The sequence below is a fragment of the Lygodium microphyllum genome, chromosome 9 (genome assembly GCF_053477565.2).
Source record: "Lygodium microphyllum isolate KBCC chromosome 9, Lygodium_microphyllum_v1.1.10, whole genome shotgun sequence".
Classification (NCBI taxonomy): Eukaryota; Viridiplantae; Streptophyta; class Polypodiopsida; order Schizaeales; family Lygodiaceae; genus Lygodium; species Lygodium microphyllum.
The window spans coordinates 123,478,539-123,504,068 of NC_141143.1; the positions used below are offsets into that span (position 1 = coordinate 123,478,539).

The 25,530-nt window shown below is 41.5% G+C and overlaps 1 pseudogene; it reads right to left on the reverse strand.

Annotated features, from left to right (window-relative positions):
- Positions 1-844: 844 nt before the first annotated feature.
- The window catches only part of LOC148031534 (1,4-alpha-glucan-branching enzyme 2-2, chloroplastic/amyloplastic pseudogene), a 48,749-nt pseudogene continuing 24,063 nt past the window's right edge, over positions 845-25,530 (reverse strand).

Sequence of the window (25,530 nt, forward strand, 5' to 3'; positions counted from 1 at the left end):
AAGCAAAAAGTGTTATTTAATTTTTCCTAAATTGAGAAATTAATTAACTAACTAATCAATAGATTAATAATTAATTAACTAATTAACTAAATAATTAATTAATTATAAACTACTTGATTAACTATTAATAAATTACTTAATTTTTTATTTTAGCAAGTTAACTAATTAACGAGTTAATAGCTATTTGATAGCAATTAGATAACTAATTAGTTAATTAACTAGTTATTAATTAACTTAATAAGTAAATTAACTTACTAATTATTTAATTAAATATACTAAATAAATAATTAGCTAAACAATTATTGAGTCAAACAATAAGCAAATAAAATTAACTATTAACTAAAGCAATAAATTAACTATTAGGAATTTAATTAATTTTTAACCAACTTCACTTACTAATCAATCTATTGATTAACTAAGTAACTAATACAAATTAAGTAATAGCTTTTTTGAATAATTAATTAATTAATTAAACAACTAATAAACCAATAAATTAATAACCAATTCATAATTAATTATTTAATTAAAAACCAAGTAACTAACTAATTAATCATTTGATCAATTAAGAAATTACTTATTAATAAAAAATAATAATAAATTTTATATTAGTTACTTAGTTAAATAATTAAGTACTTAATATTAGCATAGTTAGAGCTCCAGCAAGTCGATCCTCTTCCAGTTTTCCAAACTCAATTTTCAGTTTATGTGTTCCATCTGGGCCTGTTACACCTCATACACCAGTAGACCAATTGCCTCCTCCCTCTCACCTTTCTCTCCTCGCAGTCCAAAAGTATCGTTCTCCGTATTGCGCTCCCAATCAGACATGGCTTTTTCTTCTTTTTTTCTATTTTTCTCCTTCTTTTTCCTTTGGTTCGATCCTACAATAGCCATCCGAAAAGCGGCCTGTTTTTCCCCCAAACCTCTTTTCATCTGAGTTTAGAACAACCTTGTACTTGCCAGGTTTTACGCAACCCACTCTATAATCAGGTAAACTCTTTTGCCATTGAAAATTGAAAACGAACACCAAATTTCCTCTCTCAAAGACTATAACTTTATCTCCTTCATCTTTGCGTGACACGTACTGATGCTCAGAGACCATAAACCCATATGTTTCTTCCAACTGCTGCATTGCACAATCAAACTCCTACAACCCATGATACCTCAAGTAATCTGCATCACCCAAGTCAAATCTTCGTCTACATTTGTCAAAACTATTGTTGTTCCCCAGTACAAATTTACCATTGGGAAGATGTTGATCTCCCCTAGGAAAGTCAATCCATTCAGGGTGATCAAATTCATTTCCCATAAAGTTTAGATAACCTTCTCCACCCAAGCTCATTGTAATCAATCGTATCATCTTATGCAGAGCAATACCACGATCAATGGTTGGTGTGGTCGGGCCATCAATGGCCATAAAATCATACGTGTACTTGTCCATCAGCCAGAATGAAATTGTCTTATCTCCAACAAGAGCTTGATCGTGTGCTTCCCACATAGGCAACACATTTCTCTTTCCATCGCCTGTTTGTAAGTGTATACACAATGTCACCCATTTGCCAGTCTTCATCCTTTTTCTTTGATAGAAGTTCAATCCATTTATCTGGAACAGCCATATGAAGCCTATAATCGAAACCTATGCCACCATCTGCAACAACTGGGATGGAAAAGACTGGCATTCCACTCACATCTTCTCCAACTGTTATAGCATTAGGATAAAGGGCATGAATCATGTCATTGTCAAGCATCAAATAATTGACTGCATCCATATCAGTTGCTAGCCCAAAATACTGTCATGTCCCCCATGTCAACATAGCCAAGGTTAAGGGAACTCCAAGAATACTCATTGCGTTGTGGCAGGCAGTCAAACGTGTGCTGAACATCAAGCCAGCTCCCACATTTGGCATACATATCCACCAGTATACTTCGATCTGCATCTCTTTGAAACAGTTTAGTACTTCCTCACAAAGCCCATAATCGGCATATCCTGAAATAAGTGTAGCCCATGAGACTGCATCTCGAGTTACCAATCTATCAAAAACTCCCTGTTCTTCTACAAGCATGTCACATTTAGCGTACATGTCAACCAGAGCATTACGGATAAGTTCCTCTTGCACCAAACCCCTCTTCACTATATTACCCATGTAGAATAAAAGAGCAAACATAACGACTAAGTATGTACAAAGTATCAAATCCCACACACACAACTTTTTGGTGGATTCCACACCTTGGATGCACAGCAGTACGACATCCACCCCCTCTAATCCTGCGCATCCTTCGGATGGGCCAACTACCCATGATCATTATCATCAAGATCCACATATAGATCAATCTCTTCATTGTATATTTCCGGTATTTCAGCAAGATTATCTGTCATATCATCTGTCTCTTCTATTGGAGTTTCTTCTCGTTGCTCTTCTCTTGCAAATTCTTCCAATGCATAATCCTCATCATCTCTTTTCTTGAAAATCTTGATTCTTTTTCCTGCAATAGGCACTCTAAGCATTGTCCCATCCAATTCTGTCAGCTCTTATGTTGCATTATCAAAGACATGTCTGACTATGTACTGTCCAAACCATCTTTTCACCATCTTCCGAAGTGCAGTATGCTGATTTTCAAGGCTGCTATCAAAGACTAATACCCAGTCTCCCTCTTCTATTGCTCTAGGCCGCAAGCGATGCCTGCTGTCAAACCTGTCCTTATTTCTTAATCTAGCAACCTTCAACCTGTCAATAGCTAGCTGAATATCCTCGGGTCTTCTCTCCAACTACCGAATCCAAAGCGCTAAGAGCTCCTCTCTTGTCAAATCCTCCTGCCAAGGTAACACTGACCAAGTCAAAGCACAAGTCTCAGTCGGCATAACCGGTTTCTGACCATACATCAACTCTGCGGGCATATATCCTGTGATAACACTGTGAGTCGTACGATCAGCCCACAAAGCAAATGGTAGAAGTCTCGGCCATTCTCCAATCCATCCTCTGCATGCTTTGGCTAATGCTTTCACTATCGGCGAATGTCCTCTTTCACTCTTCCCATTTCCCTCTGGATTGTATGCTGTGGTTAGAGCCAACTTGATTCCTAGTTGAGAGAAAAACTCCCTAGCTTCATCTGCATCCAATTCACTACGATCTGCAGTGATCTTATCCACACAGCCATACCTGCAGAAAATTTCTTCCAATAAGAACTTACACACTGCACTAGTGGTCTTCATTCTCAAAGGTCTGCCCTCAACATGATTGGTAAGATCCTCTCTAGCCAAAACAATATATCTCATCTGCCATAGACCCATAGGCATAGTAACCAAATCAACTACCCACTTATAATGAATGTATAGCGGATAGGTCGGATGAAGCTCATCTCGATGACGCACTACCGAATACATCTGGCAGTCTCTGCAAGTCTCTACAAAGTGAGAAACATCTCTATACATGCCTTTCCACCAATATTTCTCCTTGATTTTCTCATAAGTAGCCCACACTCCTCTATGACCAGCCCAAGGACTCTCGTGAAACTCCCTCATTACCTGTAACTGTGTCTCTTTATCGTAGACAACCCGCAAGGGTAATCCACCTCTTTTCTTCGAATGCTTCCAAAGAAATCCGTCCTTGAGAAAATAACCATAGGCTTTTCTTCTGATCTTCTTGAACTCTTCATCTGTCCATTCATCTCTTTTGCTTAGTGTACTAAGGTACTTGCCAATCTGCAACCAATCTCCAACATAGAGTTCTTCTATGAAAGCCACAATATCATAGACATGGCAAATATGATCAACCATAGCGGTTGAAATTTCGCAGGGAATGACACAGGGTTTGTAATCTAGGTCTTCCCGAGTCTACCACGAGCGGAAGTGTCTAGCCGTTCCCACTTGGGATCGACCTGAGGTCAGGGTTCCTTTCCTATCAACAAAGTCTGTAGGAAGAAGCTAGCATCGAGCTCCAGATGTATCACTTTGCGTAGAAACAATAGAGTCGAAGCGATTCATGCTGCACTTGGTTCACAGAGAATGGGAAACGAGAGGGATGCAAAGGTCAACCTCTCTGCCATATGGCATAGTCCCATTCCTTTCCCCTAAAACAGAATAAACCAGAAATTCTACATCTACTGACACTAGGTCTTCATTGTCTTATTATCTCATCATTTGAGAAAAGTTCCCAGCTAACCGGGACCACCCTTCCGTAGGACGGACCTACGTCACATCCATCGCACTTTCCTCAGTTTGCTTTAATTATCTAATTACCTAACACATTACGTTTTGACATGCAAAATCAGCTTCCTTAATTAAACAAATTAATCACGGGTTCCTTCACATAACTTAGGCATTGACACAAAAACAATGCCAAGAAAGTTCCTTTTTCTCCAATAACTGCTCTTTATTTATCAAAATTCTGGAGTACATCCAATATCACGCCCGAAGGCTATCCTAGTAATCTACAGGATTGCTGCTCCAAGATCCACCCGTTGACTAGTACACGGGCCTCGAGATCCCATCCCGAGTTACGTCGGCCTCTTGTGTGGGATCCAGAGGTAAGGGATTTATAGCCAAAGCCTCCCCTAGCACCCAAGTGTCCTCCCACTCCAAGCAGCACCCACGGAGAGACCTCTCGTCGCGGGTTAGGTCCATATACCCGGCACATCTAACAACCCCCTTGGATAGGGCCAGGTAGACAGTCGGAGGTAACTGTTCCTGCCTCTCCCTCCAGGCTTTCAACCTGAAGCATTAAGTGTTTCCCTCGAATTAGTTCCTTGAGCAAAGAGATCAAATAATGTACCTAAGTACAAGCACAAACACTTCGGAGGTCGTTTGCACGACCGACTGCTAAGGTGTGACTCCTTTTTTCCCAAATGCTCCCAGCATCCGATCTTGGGTCTTTTCGCGACTTGGCGAGATCCCAATAATTTCAAACAAGATTACGCAAGCAAATGGTCTTGGTAAGTTAACTTATTTTTGACTCATCCTTTTCCTTTGGGTTTTACCTTAGGATATCTTAGTCCCTAACTCAAGCACTAGCTGGTCAGTCAAGGCAATGGGCATGCCTTATTCGCAACCCAACCAAGGGTCTTTTAATCTCTAATTCCAACCAAGCTCAACTAACACACATGGCAACACATGATTCTTCATTTAGACTTTCAAGATGCAGTCTAGATGCATGCAATCCTTCCAATTCTCTTAGTGCGGTTCTATGTAGGATTTCCCAATCAACCTTAATCATTGTGCGTTTAGTATAGTTGTACCTCCTAAACGACTTTTATCTCTCTTTATTCCTGGCAACGAGTACTTTTTTCTAATGCACTGGATCACATGTGACTTGTGTCTATGAAAGTCTAGGGTTTTGTCTAATGATGCAAGCGTATCTCATGAACAGAAATTAACATTTCATGTGTTTCTTTTAACCATGATTGCAAAACATGAATTCCAAATGACTATTCATGCACTGAAATGGTTAAAAAGCTATCATTTTATGTGAAGTAAGGTGATAACCTTATCATTTTATGTGTGTAAAAACTATCATTTCATGCATAAAATCTTATGCGAATCCAAGCTCTACCGTTTCGCACATGCAACTTAGTACTTAGAGTAAACAGAATCCTAAGACTCGTTCTTGTTCCATGCACGTCACCAATCCTTTCATCTCTTCCACGAGAAATAATACCAAATTAATTTTAAAGCTTAGAACCTGGGCTTGATTTGTGTGTGCTGCGTTGGTAGCTCCGCTCGCCTCTCCAACATTACCAGTAGCTTGGGCGCCTATGCTTCCCGGGACTTTCTTATTGGAAGCCATTCGCCTCGTGGAGATTGGGCAACCTTAACGGTTTTCGGGTCGATAGGTTCAGATAGGAAAGAGCGCTGGATGGGGTCCTTCGCCGAGGGAGTGGTTTGGGTGTGGCTTGTTGCGGTTACTCACCAACTCTCACTCCCTCTCCTTCTTTCTTTCTCTCTCTCTCTCTTCTTCTTCTTTCTCTCCCTCCTTCTTTCTCTTCACTCCTCCTTCTTTCCCTCTTCCTCCTCTTCTCTCTCTCCCTCCTTCTTTCTCTTCCCACTTCCTCACCTACTTTATGTCAGGCATGCAATTCACAGCAGGTGGGAGGGTGTCGCCGCCTGTTATCACGGGGGGGGGGGGGGAGATGGGCTAAGTCGTCAGCCTGGATGGCGGTGCAGTTGGCTAGCACATCAGTCCACGGTTACCGTTGCAGCAAATCGCAGGGGTAAAAACACCGATTGGAGGACCCACTTCCTCACTTACTTCTTTCTCTTCCCACTTCCTCACCTACTTTACGTCAGGCGCGCAATTCACAGCATGTGGGAGGGTGTCGCCGCCTGTTATCACGGGGGGGGGGGGGGGGAGATGGGCTGAGTCGTCAGCCTGGATGGCGGTGTAGTTGGCTAGCACATCAGTCCATGGTTACCGTTGCAGTGGATCGCAGGGGTAAAAACACCGATTGGAGGACCCAAGGGGGGTGGTGCAGCGCCTGACGTCCAGGTGGTGGGGGTGGCTACGGCTAAGAGCCCATGGGGGGGAGAGAACTCCAGTCAGAGGTCCAGGGGCCATGCGCAGCAGCTGACGGGGGGTTGGCGACGTATGGAGGGGGGGCATAGCCTCTGTCGCCGAGAGAGGGGAGGATGTAGGTGGCATGGCCACCCCTCCCACCTGGAGGTTGCATGCCTCCCCCCATCACTACCACTCCCACTCTCTCTCCCCTCCGACGTGCTGTTGGCGAGGAGAGAGGGGGGAGTAAAAAAATTTGTACTAATGATGATTTTTTTTTGAAATTACAGGGAAGGGTTCCTATGGCATGTTACAAAATTGTTGGTGATATTTGAATGAATTGAGGAATGCTAATGGCCATACGAAGAGTTGAAGAAGGATCTAACCATAGCACCAATCTTATGAGCCCTAGATTGGACCATAACCTTCCACGTTCACATTGACGCCTCGAAGTCTACCATGGGAGCTGTGTTGTGCTAGTTGGGTGAACACAATTTAGAATATCAAGTGAGCTTTGCTAGCAGACAACTCATGGATACTGAGATGAACTACTCCACCAATAAGAGGGAGGGGTTAGCCATGGTGTTCTCACTGTAAAGAAATTTTGGCATTACCTTTTGGCCACAACTTTTGTCTTCTTTGTTGACCATCAAGCCTTGCTTTACTTGTTAACAAACCTTGTGCGACTACGGGGGACGCATTGCTCGATGGCTACTTTTGCTTCTAGAGTTTGACTTCTCTGTGGTTGTATGTATGCAAAGGAAAGCAGCACTACATGGTTGACCATATGTCTTGCATACCCACAGGAGAAGGTGGTGACATGGCATCACAGATGACTTGCCGGACGTGCACCTATTTAACATGTCCAATGAAAGGGACTTGTTTAGAGTTGACTTGACACAATACTGGGTAGATGACATAGTCCAAGTGCTTGAGCATAGACTACTTGAAAGACGCATTGAGAAGGCCTGACTGACTTAGGCGCCTCATCCCTAAAATACAACCCTATCAGTTGATAGCAGGACAACTCTATAGGTTAGGGCACGATGGCTTGCTGCGTAGATGTATAGGCAAACATGAGATGCATGACACACTTGCAAAAGCACACGACGGAATTGCAGGAAGGGCACTTCAATGAAGACACAATGCCCCACAAGGTGCTACAGTCTCAATTGTGGTGGCCTACTCTTTTTTCGAGATGCAGCAGCACGATTTGTAAAGCACGACGACGAGTGCCAATGGACCAAGGTAGCTTTGCACGGGCAAAATGGGCCTAAGTCCAATCATTGCAAGACAACCATTCGAGAAATGGGAAATTGAATTCATTGGGTTGAATAGTCTTGCGGCACAATACTCACATGCCAAGTACATCATCATTGCTATAGACTATCTCACCATGTGGAGGGAAGCGTGAGCCACAAGGAAAAACGATGCTAGAACCACTACTAAGTTCCTTTGGGAGTAGATGATCTCATGCTTTGGCTGCCCCATTGAACTAGTTATAGTGATCAAGGCACGTACTTCATTAATGAAGTGATTGCTCACCTCCCTATCGACCTTTCCAATCATCCATTGAAAATTCTCACCCTACCCTCAAGCAAATGGCTAGGCTGAGTCTACTAATAAGATCTTAGTAAACATCCTGAGACCAAAGTGGTCTCTGCCTCGCACAATGACTGGGACAACAAATTGATGGTAGCCTTATGGGCCTATCGAATAGCCTATAAAGCAATCGTAGGATAGACTCCCTTCAAGTTAACCTATGGGATTGAAGCCATTCTATCTATAGAGTTCCTTCTCCGGAGCTTGAGAGTAGCCACCCAAGAGAGATGGGATGGAAATGAGGCATGGACTGACTTCCTGATTGAGATAGAATGCTTATCAAAGACTCTACTTCTAGCCACCCATGTGCTGATTTGTGAAAAGGCACATCACAAGAGTTGGTTTGACAAGAACGTCAAGCAGCGAGAATTTGAATAGGGTGACTTAGTGTTTTTGTACTCAATAAAAGGCCACAAACGGAAGATGAAGTTTAGGGGATTAGGACCTTTTCGAGTTCGCACTACGAGCCGAACCAGCAATGTAGAGCTTGAGACCCTAGATGGAGAAGACATAGGCTTCTTCAATGGGAGTCGCATAAAGAAGTTCTACCCTCCCATGCATCCACTGCATGAGCCTCCCATTTTAGAGTCCCCTATGAAAGTCCAAGTTGCCACAATAACATAAATTGAGAAGAAAGATGAAGAGGCAGTAGCACCCACTTACCTGTGCATAATGGTCATTGCCCAACAAACACATACCTTTGACGTATTGATTGATGAGGAAGCTGATTTTATAACTCACGATCATTGGACTAAAATTGGCCGCCCACAACTACAACCTACCAATACCAAACTTAGCTCATTTGGGGGTTGATTGTATGCCCTCTTAGGAAGATGCAAATTCGCAGACTCTATCAAGTCTAAAAGCATGCCCATAATCTTTTATGTGCTGCCAAATGCAAAGGATGCCGGTCATGAATCACTGTTTAGGACTCTCATTTAAAAAGCAAGCACATTGTAATGTTGACTACAACTCACAAAGTATCCACCTTGCTATCGGCAATGTACGAATAGTCACGACTTTTAGCAAGGGTAGCACTGCTCTATCCAAGCTCGTGAGGCCATCGCTAGAGAAACCCACCACCAAGTCTAAGGAGGGGGGTCGAGACTTGTCACAACCCACCATGCCACACCATCAGCATGCTACTGAGATCAAGGCTAAGGCCCTTAAACCACAATTCAAGTGGGTGCCTAAACATCAAGGACTGCCACCTAGGAGCATGTAATCATGACCTCGCAAGCCTAGGAACTCACACTCAAAACCCACGAGGCAATGGAGAAAATATAGGCACATACAAATAGTCAACTTGAGATGGGTCTCCAAAACCTTACTACAAGTGCAAGGCTATTGCGAGGGTAATGCCTGGATTTGGGTGCCTAAAACCAAGAGGGCTAGTGGCTTTATTCAAATGCCACTATAGATCCACACAACATATTAGACACTAAAGCTGCAAAGAGCTCAAGATGGAAGGCCACAAAGCCCAACACTGTTAAGCCTGTAGAACCTTAACGAGTCTATCACCCAAAATCATAGCTTGCTAACTCCAAACCATTCCAACCCACCATCGATAGTGCTACTCAAGCCTTACAAACATCTAGTAGCACCAAAGTTAGAACCTCAGACCAAGCTTAGCACACGAGAGGCCAAACCGCACACTCAAGAGCACTTGCAACCGCATACATCAACCATTGAGCTATTGAGCCAGTCAAACCCCAGCCCAAAATATAGAGGATGACTTAGTCGGTTGCCTTCAACATTTGGATGCTACATTTACCACACTTGCTAAAAGCTATGACAGATTAGACCTAGGTCTCTTAGATGAGCCTTTAGCAAGCAACGGAGGTACACAGGCTGCCTTGCTCATGGGAAGAATCAGAATTTGTATCGGCGTTAAGGCTCCCCATGCAGCTGACAAACTCATAGACACCAAGATTTCCCACGAACAAGCATGCAAGCAATGCCTCATTATGTCTTATGCCAAGAGCGTGGTCCTAGCCACCAACCAAGAAATTGAGAAGATGAAATAGTTGGCTGCTAACGGCTCCTCTTTCTTGCGACAATGGTATGCTCTTAGACTCCAATGGGAGCAAGAAAGCTATCAAATCATGAACAACGTTGAGCAGAGATGTGTGATTAAGATCTCAGAATATGACCCAACTTACATGGCTCCAACCTCCTATAGGGTATTGACCACCATCTGCAATCGGCCCCTCGAAGAGCACATAATGACTCACCCTAGATCGCATGTTGATCAAGGAAGAGCTACACATCACCAACTGAATGGAGTCTAGTGATTTCCCCACGGATGTCCTCACTTACCTCACCCACATGAGCATCCGACCTATGGATATGGAACATTATGCTCAAATGGAGTACAACACGAACTTGTATGCTTGGCTCATGCGAATGTGAAACATAGTGAGCATGTGCTGAATGGTCTCCACCCTTCAACCTCTAATCCTAGGAAGGATTGTTCTCATCTCTAAGGGGGGAGGGTGTGAATGATAAAAGGTGTGGAACATTAAAAAAAACCCTAAAACCTCAAGGAACATTCAAAAATGGAAAAGAATGTGTAAAAATCAACTCATGATTGAGTAAAAGTGTTAGAATTTTTTGTGAAATGCATGGACTGTTTAAAGGAAAATTCTCTTTCTATATTTACGCATTTCAATTTTTATAAGCATTTCCTCCATCTCCTACGTGTCTTTCTGCAAAAATAACTTGAAGAATATTGATGGTGAGCTATGGCTTTCATGACAGGCACCTACAGTGGCAGGACATGAGAAAACCAGCAAGCTACCATTCTCCGAGGAAGAGCAGGCAAAGTACAGCCTCTTAGTGGAGACAAGGGCCTACAACCAATTCAAATTCAGGCACATCCTGAATTTGGAAGACATAGTCATGGAGGAGCCAGCCATTAAGAAAATTGTGAAGCAGTGTAAGCTACAGAAGTATGTGGAGAAGGTGGGCTAAGTTGTGGACTATGAGAAGTGTGTGAAATTCCTCTAGACTTTCAACAAGATCCATGGTACCGTCATGGTGCATCAAGAGAATGAAACCCGCTAGGTGGAAATTGAACTGAGTCTCGAGTTGGTGCAGAGAGCATTGGGCCTGGCCAACAAAGTTGAAAGATGACCAAAAAGGGACATGTACATCATACTGGGAATGGACAGAGTGATGGTCCATACCAACGACGACATCGGCTTAGTTGACATCCCCAACCCCGAAGTCCAATTACATGCCAAAATGGTGCATGCCTTGTTCTCCAATCAAAGGTACAACACATTGATGAGCAGAATCAATGTACCAATGTTGGAAAGCATTGTTGCCAAGTCCTTCGATGAGTTGAACTTGAATGCATTTGTGGAGAAGATGATAGAAACTTCAACGAAAGCATTGGCCACAGGTGGAAGACTTGCGGGAGGAGAATCCCTAGCCTTCAAAGCTAGGAAGAAGTCATCGTCAAAGGCCTCTACCATTGGCTTCAAGGGGGTCTTGATGGCCATCATTAGAGAGGCCTTGGGGGAAGCACAAGAAGATGAGGAAGTTGGCAAGATGCCAGACAGGTCCCCTCCATACCAAGAACAAGAGCAATCCAGTGAGAGGACGGCGAGTGACAAAGAAGGGGAGTGGGAAGCACAATCTAGTCGAGGAGGGGCCAAGAAGTCAAAGAAAAAGACTCCACAGAAGAGGGCCAAAGAAGAGAGTAGGAAGAAAGAAAAAGTGGATCTACAAAGTGCCCAAAGTGAGTCCAAAAGCGCCGAAAGAAGAAAGAGAAGAGAAAAGGAGGAAGCGAAAAGAATAAAAGAGGAATCTAGGAAAACTGAAGAGGAGAGGAGGAGGAAAGCAGAGCAAGAAGTTAAGGAGTTAAAGAGGAAGAAAGAAGAAGACATAGCCAGGCCATCTGCCTCTTAGTGGAGCAACCTTCAAGGGAAGAAGAGCTCACTACCATGAGCCCTCATGAAGAAGAACGCTCAAGCACAAGCTCCCAAGCACCCGAAAATATGCCACCCCCAGTAGCAGAGGGCAAGGGAAAGGGTCTAATTAACCCCACCTCACTTGTCCTAGTTCCCACTACCCTAGTCTCTGCACCCACCCAAGCCTCTTCTACCATGATGGATGCCAGTAACCTTGTGGCCTGGGTGCAGTTTCTAGTTAACAAAGAAATAGTTCAAGGTAAAAGTGGAGGGACCCTAGTGACTGGAGCAAAAAGACCGGTGACTGTGGATGCAGAGTCTAGACATGACCCCAAAAGGCCGAAGATAGAAGCATTTACAACCACTACCCCCACCACACTGCCGTTGTCTACAAACTATGATGATGTAATATTCCTACCACATCGCTTTATATAAAAAAATGAATTTGAGCTTCAGGCGTTTTAAAAATTCTCGTCGAGCTATTACATAAGTGACCACATGTAATTTACTTGATATCAAGTCTCGCATTAAATCAACTCCACAATCCGACACACGAGAAGCGCCTCAATGTTCCCAGCCAACAAAAAGCAAAGATGCCTTGTAGAATAATACTACGACAACTTGATCATAATTTTTTTCACATTATATTTGATTTAGCATTCCCAATTCCATTTAATTCATCAAGGGTCACATTGATTTTGTAACCACAAGAAAAATCGCAAAAGCCTTAATCAGTAGACGAACAACGTGCAAGAATGAGCATGATATTGAGTAAGTTAAGTATCAAAGAGTATGGCATGACTTTATAAACTAGATAAGTCATGAGGTAACTTGGCCAAAAATCACTAGAGGAAGTCATTTTGAAGATAAAAAGACATTTTTAAATAAATAAGCCAAAATTCATGACATTTTTGACACATGGAGGGAGAGAAAGCATAAAATAATCATCCCCATGCCACCATCCAATAGGTAGGTAATCAAAATGCATTTTTAGTAAAGCTCACTTGGCTCTTGGCAAGTAGCCAAAAGGATGAATTAACTGCATGCTCCCCCTCATGCCTATAAATACACCCCCTCTCCTTCACAAAGAAAGCAAGAAAGAAGACCTCTTGAATGATGATGGAAAATTTTCTCTACTTCTCTTATCCATTGAAGCTTTGAGCTTGAAAGAGGAAAATACCCCCCTTTCTACCTCATTTTCATTTTCTCTACCCCCTGTTACGCCTTTGTCCCATACGACCATACCGCTGAGCGAAATGCAGGAAATTTTTTTTTGGACAACCACCAACTCTCCCTAAACTACCACGTCAATTTTGCCTAACATCCATGGCTCCATGAGGTCATAGATATTCAAAAAGCCCATTTGAAGCAAGGTAAGCAAGGAATGCGGCCGATGGAAAAAATGACGCAGTAGGAATTGGTGAAGCCCCCATTACAACAAACTTGAGAGAGGTAACATCTCATTGGTTTGGAAAAAATTAATGTTTTATAAGCTTATCGCTATATTTGGCTTTAAATTATTATAAACGCATTCTAAAAAAAATACACATGAACCGTCGCTTAAGAAAATAACCTAAGTAATATAATAATTAGCTATTCAGCGAAAAGATGCTTTCACTTGGAAAAAGATTATATGCATGTCATTAAGAAAATATCGTAATTATGGTGTATTTTGTGATATTTATTGTTATTTTATTAATGACACATGTGATCATAATAACATAAAAAAGGTGGACAGTGTTAGTAAAGGAAATACTTTATAATTTTTTCTTAAAAGTGACTATCTCTATTTCATTTTGTTAATGATAAACAGATGCATATGAGTTTTATAATAATTTATAGAAAATCATTTAGATAATATCATGAAATAATCAATGCATTAAATCAACAAATGTGTATAGGAAAATGTATACTAGATGTGTATAAATTAGGTGCGTAATAATATGATTCGATGTCTAAAAGATGAAAGAAAAATTGTACTTATGATTTTTGCATTGCCTAGAATAAAGTTTTAAGAAAAACAATCAGCATTGCACTTAGGACATAGCGAAATGAAAATTGATCTTTCTAGATAACATTGAAATTTTAGCAAATGGTCAGACATCGTCGATTAAACCATAGAATATGAGTAGAATAAAATATAAATTATTTTCTTACTAAAAACACATGTAATGTTATAATGATTATATTAGCGAGAGCCTCAAAATCATGAGTTGACCCACGTATGAATTAGCAAGAAAACCTAACCTAAAATATCAAGAATGTTGAAGCAAAAACAGCTATGAAATACTCAACAACCCTAAAACTATCAGTATCAAGAAATTAAATAAATATTAGAAGTCTGTAGGACTTGTTGGACATTGATAAGAATTTGTCAATACAAATTCTAACGTTTAAATAGACTTGAAAAAGCATTTTAAATCTTGCTAAGTGTAGGTTAGAGACCAGGGGGCAGCGCATGAATTGCCCGCCATATGTAAAAATGCCCATGTTACATTTTAGGGCGAAAATACCAAATTTTTCATAAGGATAAAATAGACTTCAGATTCACGAAATAACTTGCAGATCTCGAAAAAGAGTTGCAATAAGTGAAACCCTAAGAATAAGGTGGGACCTTAAAAGAGAAACCCTAGATTTGGGTGGGGCTACTTTCTATGCTAAAAACACTTGATGTTATTTGATGTTATTTCTTTTTTATTTTTGTATGCATTGATGGTTGCACAGGAAAGATTGATTGTGCTTGTAGTTATTAGATCTCATTGTAAATATATAATCAGGATAATAAGAGGAAAGATCACGCTATGCCTTCCCCACAGCTAGATGGAGAACCCTGCTCAAAGGGGGATTATTTTGTACCGCCGCGAGGAGCTTTGGACCGACCCCGATGGCGAGAGGTCGCTCGATGAGGAATCCATTAGGTTGGAAGAGGCGGGAGTGCTAGGGGGCTCTGGCCGTAAATCTCTTGCTCGCTCCTAGGAACTGCTTGACCCTCACACGAATCAGGATGGGATCCTAGAGTCCACGGTACTAGTAAAGGGACAAAAATCTTGGAGGGTTTGTTTTCTTCTGCACAGACAGAAGGGATTTTTCGGTGAATGGAGGTTTATCTTCTATGTAGGAAAAATGGAAAAATCATTGTAAATAACTTTACAAAATAATAAATAAATACGTTTTGCCAAAAGACTATTTTTTTTGTCTTTGTATTGTGCTATAAAATTACACGAAGGAACCTATGATAACAGGTTAATTAATGAAGATGCTTTTATATGTGAAACTTAATGTGATAGGTAATTAGAAAACTAAAGAAAACCATTTGTGGAAAGCGGGTGGGCGAGATCCCTAATGGATCTGTCCCACAGATGGGTGATCCTGGTAAGATGGGAGCTTCTCTGAAGAGATTGAATGAAACGTTAATTAGGAAAAATAAGGTAGAGCTGAGCATTGACTTACCTAGGGTCAGGTCTTAAAACCTTGATTAGAAATTATCTTAGGGGAAAGGTGCGACGGCTGTGTCAGAACTCCATTAAGGTTCCTTTAATCCTAACTAGTTACTGGAAAAAAGCATTGCACTCCATGAACCAAGGGTTAATATGGTCGCTCTAGTCGGATGATAAGCCCTTGTGGACATCTTCGATGGAGCTAGCTGATGTATCGTGACCTCAATTGTCAAACTAGGATCCCAAGCTTACAGGTTGATCCTTGTGGGGATGGCTGGTACCTTCCGTTACAGTGTGGACTTTGGGAAACCTAGACGATAGACCCTGTGCATTCTTGTGAGTGTTGGGCAAAGCGTCTAGGATAGTTTCCTGATGGACCACTAAAATGTGCTACCAGGGAATTGTTAGGTAGGCTCGTGACAGATGAATATGTTCAGGAACTCCTGTCACAATTGGAGAGGGAAAAAGAAGAAAAGAAAAGAGCTACTATTGAGCTCAAGAGGCTGAAAAGGAGGCAATGGCAACCTCTCAATTATAAAGAACCTACCAAGTAGCCATGTATCAAAGAGAGATAAATGAGCTAAAAGAGGAGTTGAAGACCAAGGGGAGGAGAAGAAGAAAGGTGGCAAGCAAAGCTCGCAGTAGAAACACAAATCCTCACGAGCCTACAATGGCATTATGACGAGCTAGTAGCATTGTATAAAGACCTCCAAAATGAGAATGAAAAGATCCAGGAAGCCATGTAGCACCTAGCAGCTAGCGGAAGAGGAGAGAAGCCGAAGGCACCAAAAGCACATAGAAGATTTGGAAAAGAGGGTAGCCTCGGAGAGCTAGAAGAGCAGAAATGCTTGGAGAGAGAAATTGAGGAACAGGAGAGGAGGCTAATGGCATTAGTCCAAAGGCATAATGAGAGCCTGGAGGAAATGAGGAAAAGAGTAGATGAATGGGTGGACAAGAGCGAAGGAAGGGTGAGAGACTTGGCGCGTCAGCTAGCCCTTGCAAAAGGTGACAAGGTGTTAGTAGAAAATAGGGCAGCAGAGGCTGCACAAATAAGTCTGGAAGCCCGATAACGTGCCTTCCTTAACATTCTCTTACATGCCATGCAATCTGAAGAGGAGGAGGGTGTTGAATCATTAAAGGAAAAAACTGGAAAGCACTCATAGGACCTTGAGACACAGACTGCACAAATCGAAGCATAGGCAGTAGGGCGGCCCGAGGAAGCAGGGCCACAAGAGCACATATAAGAGGAAATGCAAAGACCAACTAAAGAGACAGGCCCAAGCCTGGAAATGGGACAACAAGAGGAGGAACTAGTACCACAAGCTCCCTCTCCACAACTAAAAGTGCAGCAAGAGGTGGACACCATTGTCGAGAGAAAAGCAAAACTCAAGAAAAAAAGGGTGAGGATGTTGGAGCAAGCAACGAGAAGATTAAAAGCCCAACCAACAATAGCTCCTAAAACACCCATTCCACCACGAGTGGATTGCTTCCTACTGGATTGGAATGCGGAGCTCATAGTGTGGGAGCAAAAAGAAAATGGTCGGCAACCCTTCGACTCACCTTCAAATTCCCCTCCACCTTATGCCGAGTGCTATCAACCAAAATGGTGGAGGAGGTAATAAGCATGGGAGGAAGGCTCACTAGTAGGTGGAACTAGAAGAGGGAGAAGAACCCAACATAATGGGGAATGGAAGCACCTAAATACTGGGAAGATAAAGTCATAGAGGTGCCCCAAACAGTACAAGACTACGAGTCCCAACCAAAGTAGGGAAGGAGAATCTTGGAAGGCAACATGGATAAATGGATGTCATTTTGCAACACGCTACCCTTTGAGAGAAATGACCCCACACATATACCATATCCAAGAAGGGTAGAGGTGGACTTTAACCCTCACATCCATGGCAAATATGATTTTTCAAAGATATATAATGTAAATGCCACCAAGCCGAACTGACCTTCTCTTAAACCGATCCATGGGACTCAATTGACCATTTTCTCAAAGAGTTCACTTTTTGCCTAGATCCTGCCTTTATTACTACTTGTAATTATTTAAGATTACTTAGGGTACTACTTAGACAAGAGCCTACACCATAGGAGTACCACCTCCTACCACTCTTTTTTGATCTCAATGCTGGCATAGATAGCTGTGTAATGGCTAGGCTAATAATGCGCACTGCCCTCCTACCATCTTTTTGCATAGCCCTCTTAGAGGATATGAGCAACAGCCATTTCACTAGCTGCAACCATCCCTTCCTATCCACCACTCCTCTTAATGCTCGAATAGGCCTAAAAGGATACATCCAAAGTAGACAATTTCTTAGCAAATCCATTAAGCCTCCAAACTCTCCCTGTCATGACTCTGATGACAAAGACTAGATTTTCCTATATTATTAAAAGAAGAAGAAGATAAAGAGAAGAAAAGACAAAGAAAATATAAGGAAAGAGAAAGAATAAGAGATCACTAGAAGGAAATCACAAGGGAAGCAACCGAATGATCTTGTTACATGTAGGCCACAGTCACTGCACCTAAGGGTCCTCAAGTTAGGTGCAGTGTCTTCGGTTGGCTAGGTTTGTCTCTAATCCCCTAGCCCATTTTGATTCCCCACCTCATGTTGAGGGCACATCAAGGGCAGGACATACCTAGGGAGGTCACCCTCGCCTATGGTTAGACCTGTCTCCCTAAGCCACACTCACTGCATCCCCTTAGGTAAGAACTGGGTCCTCAAGTGTGGGACAATACCCAAGCCTTGACCCAAATCCCAGTTCCATTGACACAAGCACAATGCACCACACGATAAGGTAGACACACCCCCAGGTAGTGCACCTTCTTTTCTTTACAGACAACTCCAAATAATGCAAGCCACTTACTTCAGAGGGCCCATCATCATCAACTCACACAACCACCTATCAAATCACCAAATCTTCATCAGCTCAAACCTGCAAGTGCCGTGGGACTAGCAGTCATCTAGGAGGGGGGTTAATGTTACAAGACATGTCATGGACATGGACCATGTATCCAAAAAGAAGTAGAGGAAGACCAAGGAAGCCCATGTCAAAAAGTGAATGAAGAAGCTCATTCTACCTAGTCAAGAAAAGTGGAGGAGAAGGCAAGCTCAGAAAAAACATGGGAGAGCACCGAATATTCTACAGGTGCTCAAGATGAAGGAGGCTCTCTCAAGGATGAAGGAGGCTCCCTCAAGGAGGAAGGAGGCTTTCTCAAGGATGAAGGAGAGCCTTCGAGGGCTCTTGCAAGGAAAGCGCATGGCGCAATGTAATTCATTTTATAAGAGCACGAGGCTCCCTTCTGTGCAAGTTGTAAAGTTTAAATGGACATAGGTGACGGGATAAGGGCAACTAGAAGAGAATAGGGGAAGAAAACCTTGGTAAGATGCCCGATCATGTAAAAAAAGGGATGGGTGCTCAAGGGATTTAGGGCTTGTATATAAACCTAAAAAGTGAATAAGGAGCTCATTCTTTGGTGTGTGGCAAAAGTGGTCTCTTATTCTCTCCTTCTTGCTTGCTGTGTGTGCTTAAGAGAGGGAGTGTGAGGGAGTGAGTGTGTGAGGGTGAGGGATCTTGGAGAAGAAGCGCTCCATCATCTCCTCTCTTCTTCTTCTCTTTTCATATCTTCTGTTGTCTTGCGCGTGGCTATGGAGGATAGAGCTCGAAGGAGGAGGCTTGAGGTTGCTTGATCTTGCATCTCGAATCGTGGAGCTATCGGCTTGCTTGAGGGAGGAGGCTACTCATTCAAGCATCAAGGTAATCTCACTACACCCCCATAAAATCCAAGATGCATTGGCTAGGTGAGAGATAGCCATTTGTGCTCATTTGAAATGCTTGAAACAATAAGCGATCCATGGATCTTGGTAGTTGAGCATGAGCTCCCACTATATCCCCCAATGCTTAGCTTCCCCCCACATAAACCCTAATCCTATGCCCCCTTAAGTGTTTAGAAAATGTAAGTTTATGATACACATTCATTTTTTTAGAAGCAAAAAGTGCCTAGCTTCACATTTAGAAACCATGAATTCTCCCATTTCTAATTTCCAATGCTCTCTTCTCCATATCAAGACCTTGATTCCCAATGCATTCCCTTCCAAACAATAAATATGAGAGAGAGAGAGAGAGAGAGAGAGAGAGAGAGAGAGAGAGAGAGAGAGAGAGAGAGAGAGAGAGAGAGATAATAACCCCCTTCTCCGTAGGCCAACAACATTTCCTACAAATAAATGATTAAGGAAAAGGGAGTGTGTTCATCAATATATTCATACTATAGCACTTTACCCCAAAAATCATAACCCTTCTCTCCCAAATGCCAAGCCCAAAACCCTTAATCCTAAGTTCTACTAATTGCATCCTATGGTTGGGATATTAAAATCATACTTAAAAATCAAAATTTTTTGTTTATCTCTTAATATGGTTTATAGAGCATGTGCATACATACGTAAAGCCAAATAAGATGTGCATTAAGATATGAAGTGCCCTAAATATTACAAGTATTGGTGCTTTGAACTTCGGTGTGAAGTGCCAAGAGAAAATGAGTGTGAAGCACCAAGGAACAGTTGTGCAAGCACATGGAGAATCTAGGTGTGGAGCACCTAGTAAAGATTCAAAGGAACTTTGAATCTTTAGAGTGCACAAGAAAGGATGACGTTTTTGAGGGTTTAGAGTGCATGAGGAAGGTGAGCACTATCCTAGCATGCAGTAAAACAAACATGATAATTAACCTATTTTTGGGATGTGCATGTTGTATGTGTGCTTGGCCAACATGCATGTGCATGTGTATGCTCACATGCATGTGAGAAGTTTCTATTATCATTAATTTTATAGCTCAATTGGTTCATGAGCTTTGCATTATCCTAGTCCAATTTCTAGTTGTAATTGTTACATGCATGCTTCTAAAACCATGTCAACCCTTACCTTACTAAAATTTACCTTGCTCTCCATCCCTCCCTTCCCTCCTCCTTCTCATGATAGATTCCATTTTAGGACATTTGAATAGTATGCATTGTGCCATGTTTTGCTATCACCTCCTACATTATATGGTGATCAAGTAAACCCATAATATTTATTGGTAGCACATGAGAGGCGTTGATGAACCAAGCAATCCTCCACCCTTCCAAATTTTATTTGCATTATCTTGCTCCACCATTAATTACACCATTTAGCATGGAAGTAGAACCAATTATGAGCACGTAGAAGATAAGGAAACATATGACATTGAGCCTCTCTCTTTTGTCCATATCCTTCTCCATCAACTATTGTCAAAAGGTTCGCAAGGAAGATCACTAACCATTTGTGGAAGCTTTGCATAGAAGTGCACCAACTTTTGGTAACGTTCATTGGCACCAAATGAGAGGCACCTTCCACAAATAACACACTCTTATCACAACCATTGGCGATTTAAGGAAAAGCACTATAGATACACAATGTGCTATCATCACTTGGTCGACACAAGGAACTCTAAACCACTTTCTATATAGCAATAATAATAATAATTTTCTTGTCCTACATGTACATAACTAAAAAATCCTAATCTAGGAAAAATCAAACATTACTAGATTGCCAATCTAGAAAAATATGTTCTAAAATTTTTAGGTAACCTACTATATAGAGTATCTATATAGCAATTGCATTGAATATAATGTACTATATAATAATATGCATAATATAATATTTTATATAGTAAAATCTCAAAGTACTATTGTGCTTAAAAAGTATTATATTAGTTAATAAGTCACATATTAACTAGTTTATATCTTTGTAGTATGAAATGCTTGAAGAAATATCATGGAATCAATATGTTAGACATAAAGAATTAATACCACATTGTTGTCTTTGTTCCTCTAGTGAAAAAAGCCTTTATAAAGTCCATATAGTCATGGTGCACCTTCTATATAGTGCCAACCTATACGGACCCAAGGATATACCAATCATCTTAAAAGTGGGATGGTTTATCTAAAATTTAGGGGCAACTTCAAAGAAAGTTGCATGAATATAAATTGTAATCACGTCATTGTGTTTAGTTTTTCCAAAGGTACAAGGGATCTCTAGGGCTTTACAACCTAGTTGTATGCTAAAAACACATGATCATGATGCTACATGTGCTCCCTAGAGTAGAGGGTGTAAGGAGTGAAGCCTAGCCTCAAGGTCATCAATGTAGACCATGGTGACCATCTTTACATTGTAACTCTAGTGCACTTACCTTGGGTCACTGTACACTAGCTTCACCCTAGTGCACATACAAGAGCCCCATTTTCTTCCTTCACAACCCCAACACCCACCCTGTTTGCAAGGGAGGGTCAAGGGAGAGTAAGGGAGGATGGTGAGCCCTTGCCTATGCACTTCTTGCATTCTACTGCATACCCTTGTGCACTTTTTCCCACCTAGTGTACACATACTTGCACATGGATACACTTGCATGTGCACATGCACTAGAACCTTGCACATACATTCAATCCACCCTTTGGCACTTTAATACTCACTCAACATCCCTACACACCACAATGCACTAGCTTGACCCTAGTGCATTGCAGCAGCACACATGTACTTGCACACAATCTATCACCCAAGTGCACTAACACTTGAACTCTACTCTTAATACTAGTGCACTAGATTGTACTAACCCTCACCTTGCACACCCTCTAATGCACTATCACTAGTGCACATACACTTTTGCACTATTGCATCTAGTACATTATACCTTGCATACAACCATGCATGATCACTTGCACTACACATACATACCATTTTGTACCCACTATTCCACCTAGTACACTATACCTTGCATACATCCATGCATAATCACTTGCACTACACATACACCATTGTGTACCCACTATTAAATTAACTCTGCTACATCACATTACACATCCATTGTGCACTACTACCTCATAGTGCACATCATTGTGCCACACCCACGTGCACTTGTTTGCAAGAGTCTCTTTCCTCTCAATTCCAACCCCACACCCAGCCTATTTGCAAGGCAAGGTCAAAGGAGAGGAGGAGGGAGGAAGATGGCACCTTACAATGCACTAATGTGCATTTGTGCATGCACGTGCACTAACGTGCACATGTGTGTGTGTGCCTTGTGTGTACTTGTGCCCGCACCCTTCAACCACTTTAGTTGCATTGCTCATAAACCTTGCCCTCTTGCAATCTCACCCGGTGCACTTGTGTGTGCTTGTGTACACTTAGGCATACTGACATTGACATTGACACACACACACACATGTGTTTGTGTGCACTTGTGTGTGTGACCTTAATAACCTTGAACCTAGTGTACATAAGTCTCCCTAAGCCTATCATTGTGTACTTATATGTGCTTGTGTGCAGTTGTGCATGCTTGTGAGCACTTCTATACACTTGCACTTGCACTTACATCCACACATGCATTTGTACTTGCACATAGCCCCACCTTAGTGCCTTGCCCCACATTAGTATATTGCACCTAGAGCTCCACATCAAATTACACGAAAATGTACCCCACTTGCACTTGTCTCTATGCACATGCACCATGCACTGACCCAACACACTAACCTCCATCCCTTAGTAAAGTGCAGTGTACATCCACCCTCTTAACCTACATCCACCTACCTTAGTGCACATTAGGAAACACATAGCCAAACCTAGCGCACTACCCTCGCACATGCATATAAGTACACATGCACTAGTGCACACATAGTGCACACATGCATTAAAACAAACCGTACTCCTCACATTTTGATTAGTGCACACATCTCTTAGGACACATTGCACAATCACACATCTAGTGCACATCACCACATAATATTAATGCACATAGTTCCATTCATATGCATTAGTGCATGTCACACTTGTATTGCATATCATCTATCTTAGTGCACAAAGCCTAGTGCAATATAATGCCCAAACCTAGTGCACTTGTCTCATCCTTGCATGTCAACCCTAGTACATGGCACTTGGCTACTCTACCTTATGAATTCCATGTGCATTGTCTCGCACAATGCCTTAGTGCACACATTGTAGCATGCATCCTAGGGCACATATCTAAACTTGCATAGCTAACCCATTCTTGCATTTAGCTAGTGATACACTTACACTAGTTACATCTTTACACAATAGCCTTAACCACTAGTTCACCCACATAGGACCTAGGGCACCCCATTGCATTCTAGAAGATAGTAGCTCAACCCTAGTGCACTTGCACTAGCATGTTACTTAGCCATGCTGTCACACTGCACTTGCATTGTGCACTAGCCTTATACATTAGTGCACACATAGTCAACCCCATAGTGAGCCACCCTCATATGTGAGCATAGGAACATGCATGTATTAGTGCACAACAACAATTGTATATCTATCTCGTTGTCCATTCTCAATATATGTAACTTATCTCACATTAACAATGCACACATGGACATTGACCCACAGTTCCCGATCATGAATCACGTAGTGGGGGACTTGCTTGAGTTGTTGCGCCAAACACAAACCATACACACAAGATGAAGCTCACTCAAGAACACAAGAAGAGAGATAGAGGCCAAAACATTTTCTTTTTGGTTCCTTCTTCTTTTTTTACACAATACAATGTACACAAAGTATAAATAAGATACAACATTAAGGAAAATGTCCTATTAAGTCAAACAATGCATAACTAGCTATACTAATTGATTGGTGCTATAACTATGCCAGTTGTAGGTAGGTGTAACAAACTAAATATATTAAGTGATAAGTCAGTGGGGCCATGTGAGAATCATAATGATCACTGATGTGCTATGTATATAGAGCCATCTAACCAAACAATCCATCATCAGTGTCTGCATGTGTTGAGCTTGCCATCTCAACAAGTTCCATCATCCTAGGGTACTCATCCTAGTGTATCACTATATGATACCCACACATATAGACACAGGGCGTATAGGCTGACTTACACTAGTGCAAGAGAAGCTTTGAGGAGAAAATATAAACCAAAAATCTAAAACATAAGAATGAAGGAAAACAAAGGGAACTCATTGCAAAAAATCACTAAACCTAGTAGATCTATATTGTTGACTTGAGTCTAGACTGTGTAAGACATTGTAAGTTGGTTGTTTGTGAATTCATAAGTTTTTTGAGAAAAGAAAAAGCATGTTTGCACATAGTGCACAAGTAAATTTTGAACTAAGATTAAACATAATGTTGTTTGCTAAGAAACCAAACAACGGTGAGGGAAAAAAGATGAGGATAGAAACAAGGGGAACAATCATCGAAAATAGAAAAAAGGAACCAAATAGATGAAAAGAAAACCTAGGACTTAAGTCCATGACATACACAAATACGCTTGTAGTAGACATGACCTTTCGACTCCCATTTCAAGTAGAGACCCTAGTCCTGACAAATTTGTAGGTATTAAAACACTTCTTTTCACAACCTTATCAACCAGGTTATTTAGTTAGTCTACCTAGAGACAAGATATAACACACTCAACACAATAGAAAGAGCCAAAGATTCGAGCAAAGCCTTAGATAACTTCTAGGCCACAGTTGATAGCTTCCAATATGCCAATAGTTTTGATGTCTCAAATATGATCTCATAGGCCATGGAATGCAAGCTCCTAGAGTTGCAAGACCAAAGCAGTAGTACCCTAAATTGGTTATTGAACATCAATAATGATACAAGATAACAACTTGCAACCATACAAGAAAAAATGGATAGCATTTGAAGAATGTTGTTAAATGCTAGAGTTGTAGGATCCTCAAAAGATTTGTTACTGGATCTAGTGTAGTGATGCCTATTTGAGCACACTAATATGCTACAAGTTGGCATACATATTACTTAGTTTCTGTTAATGGGAATGGGGAACACCCCTACAAGTAAAGGTCAAGCTAAAATCCCATTATCAACAAAATATCTCAATAAGTATCGGGTGGGGAATGACCCCTCGATGACCATTATAGCTTTGTTGAATAGTTTGAGTGAGTATACAAAGCAAATAACCTTATAGATGACACTAAGAAGGTTCAAGATTTCCTCATCATGCACCTAATGAAAATTGAGTAGTAAGAAGAGGAGAGCATGTGAGACTATCTCCAAAGTAAGAAGCCTCTTTAAACACATATCAATTTGTTGAAAGAT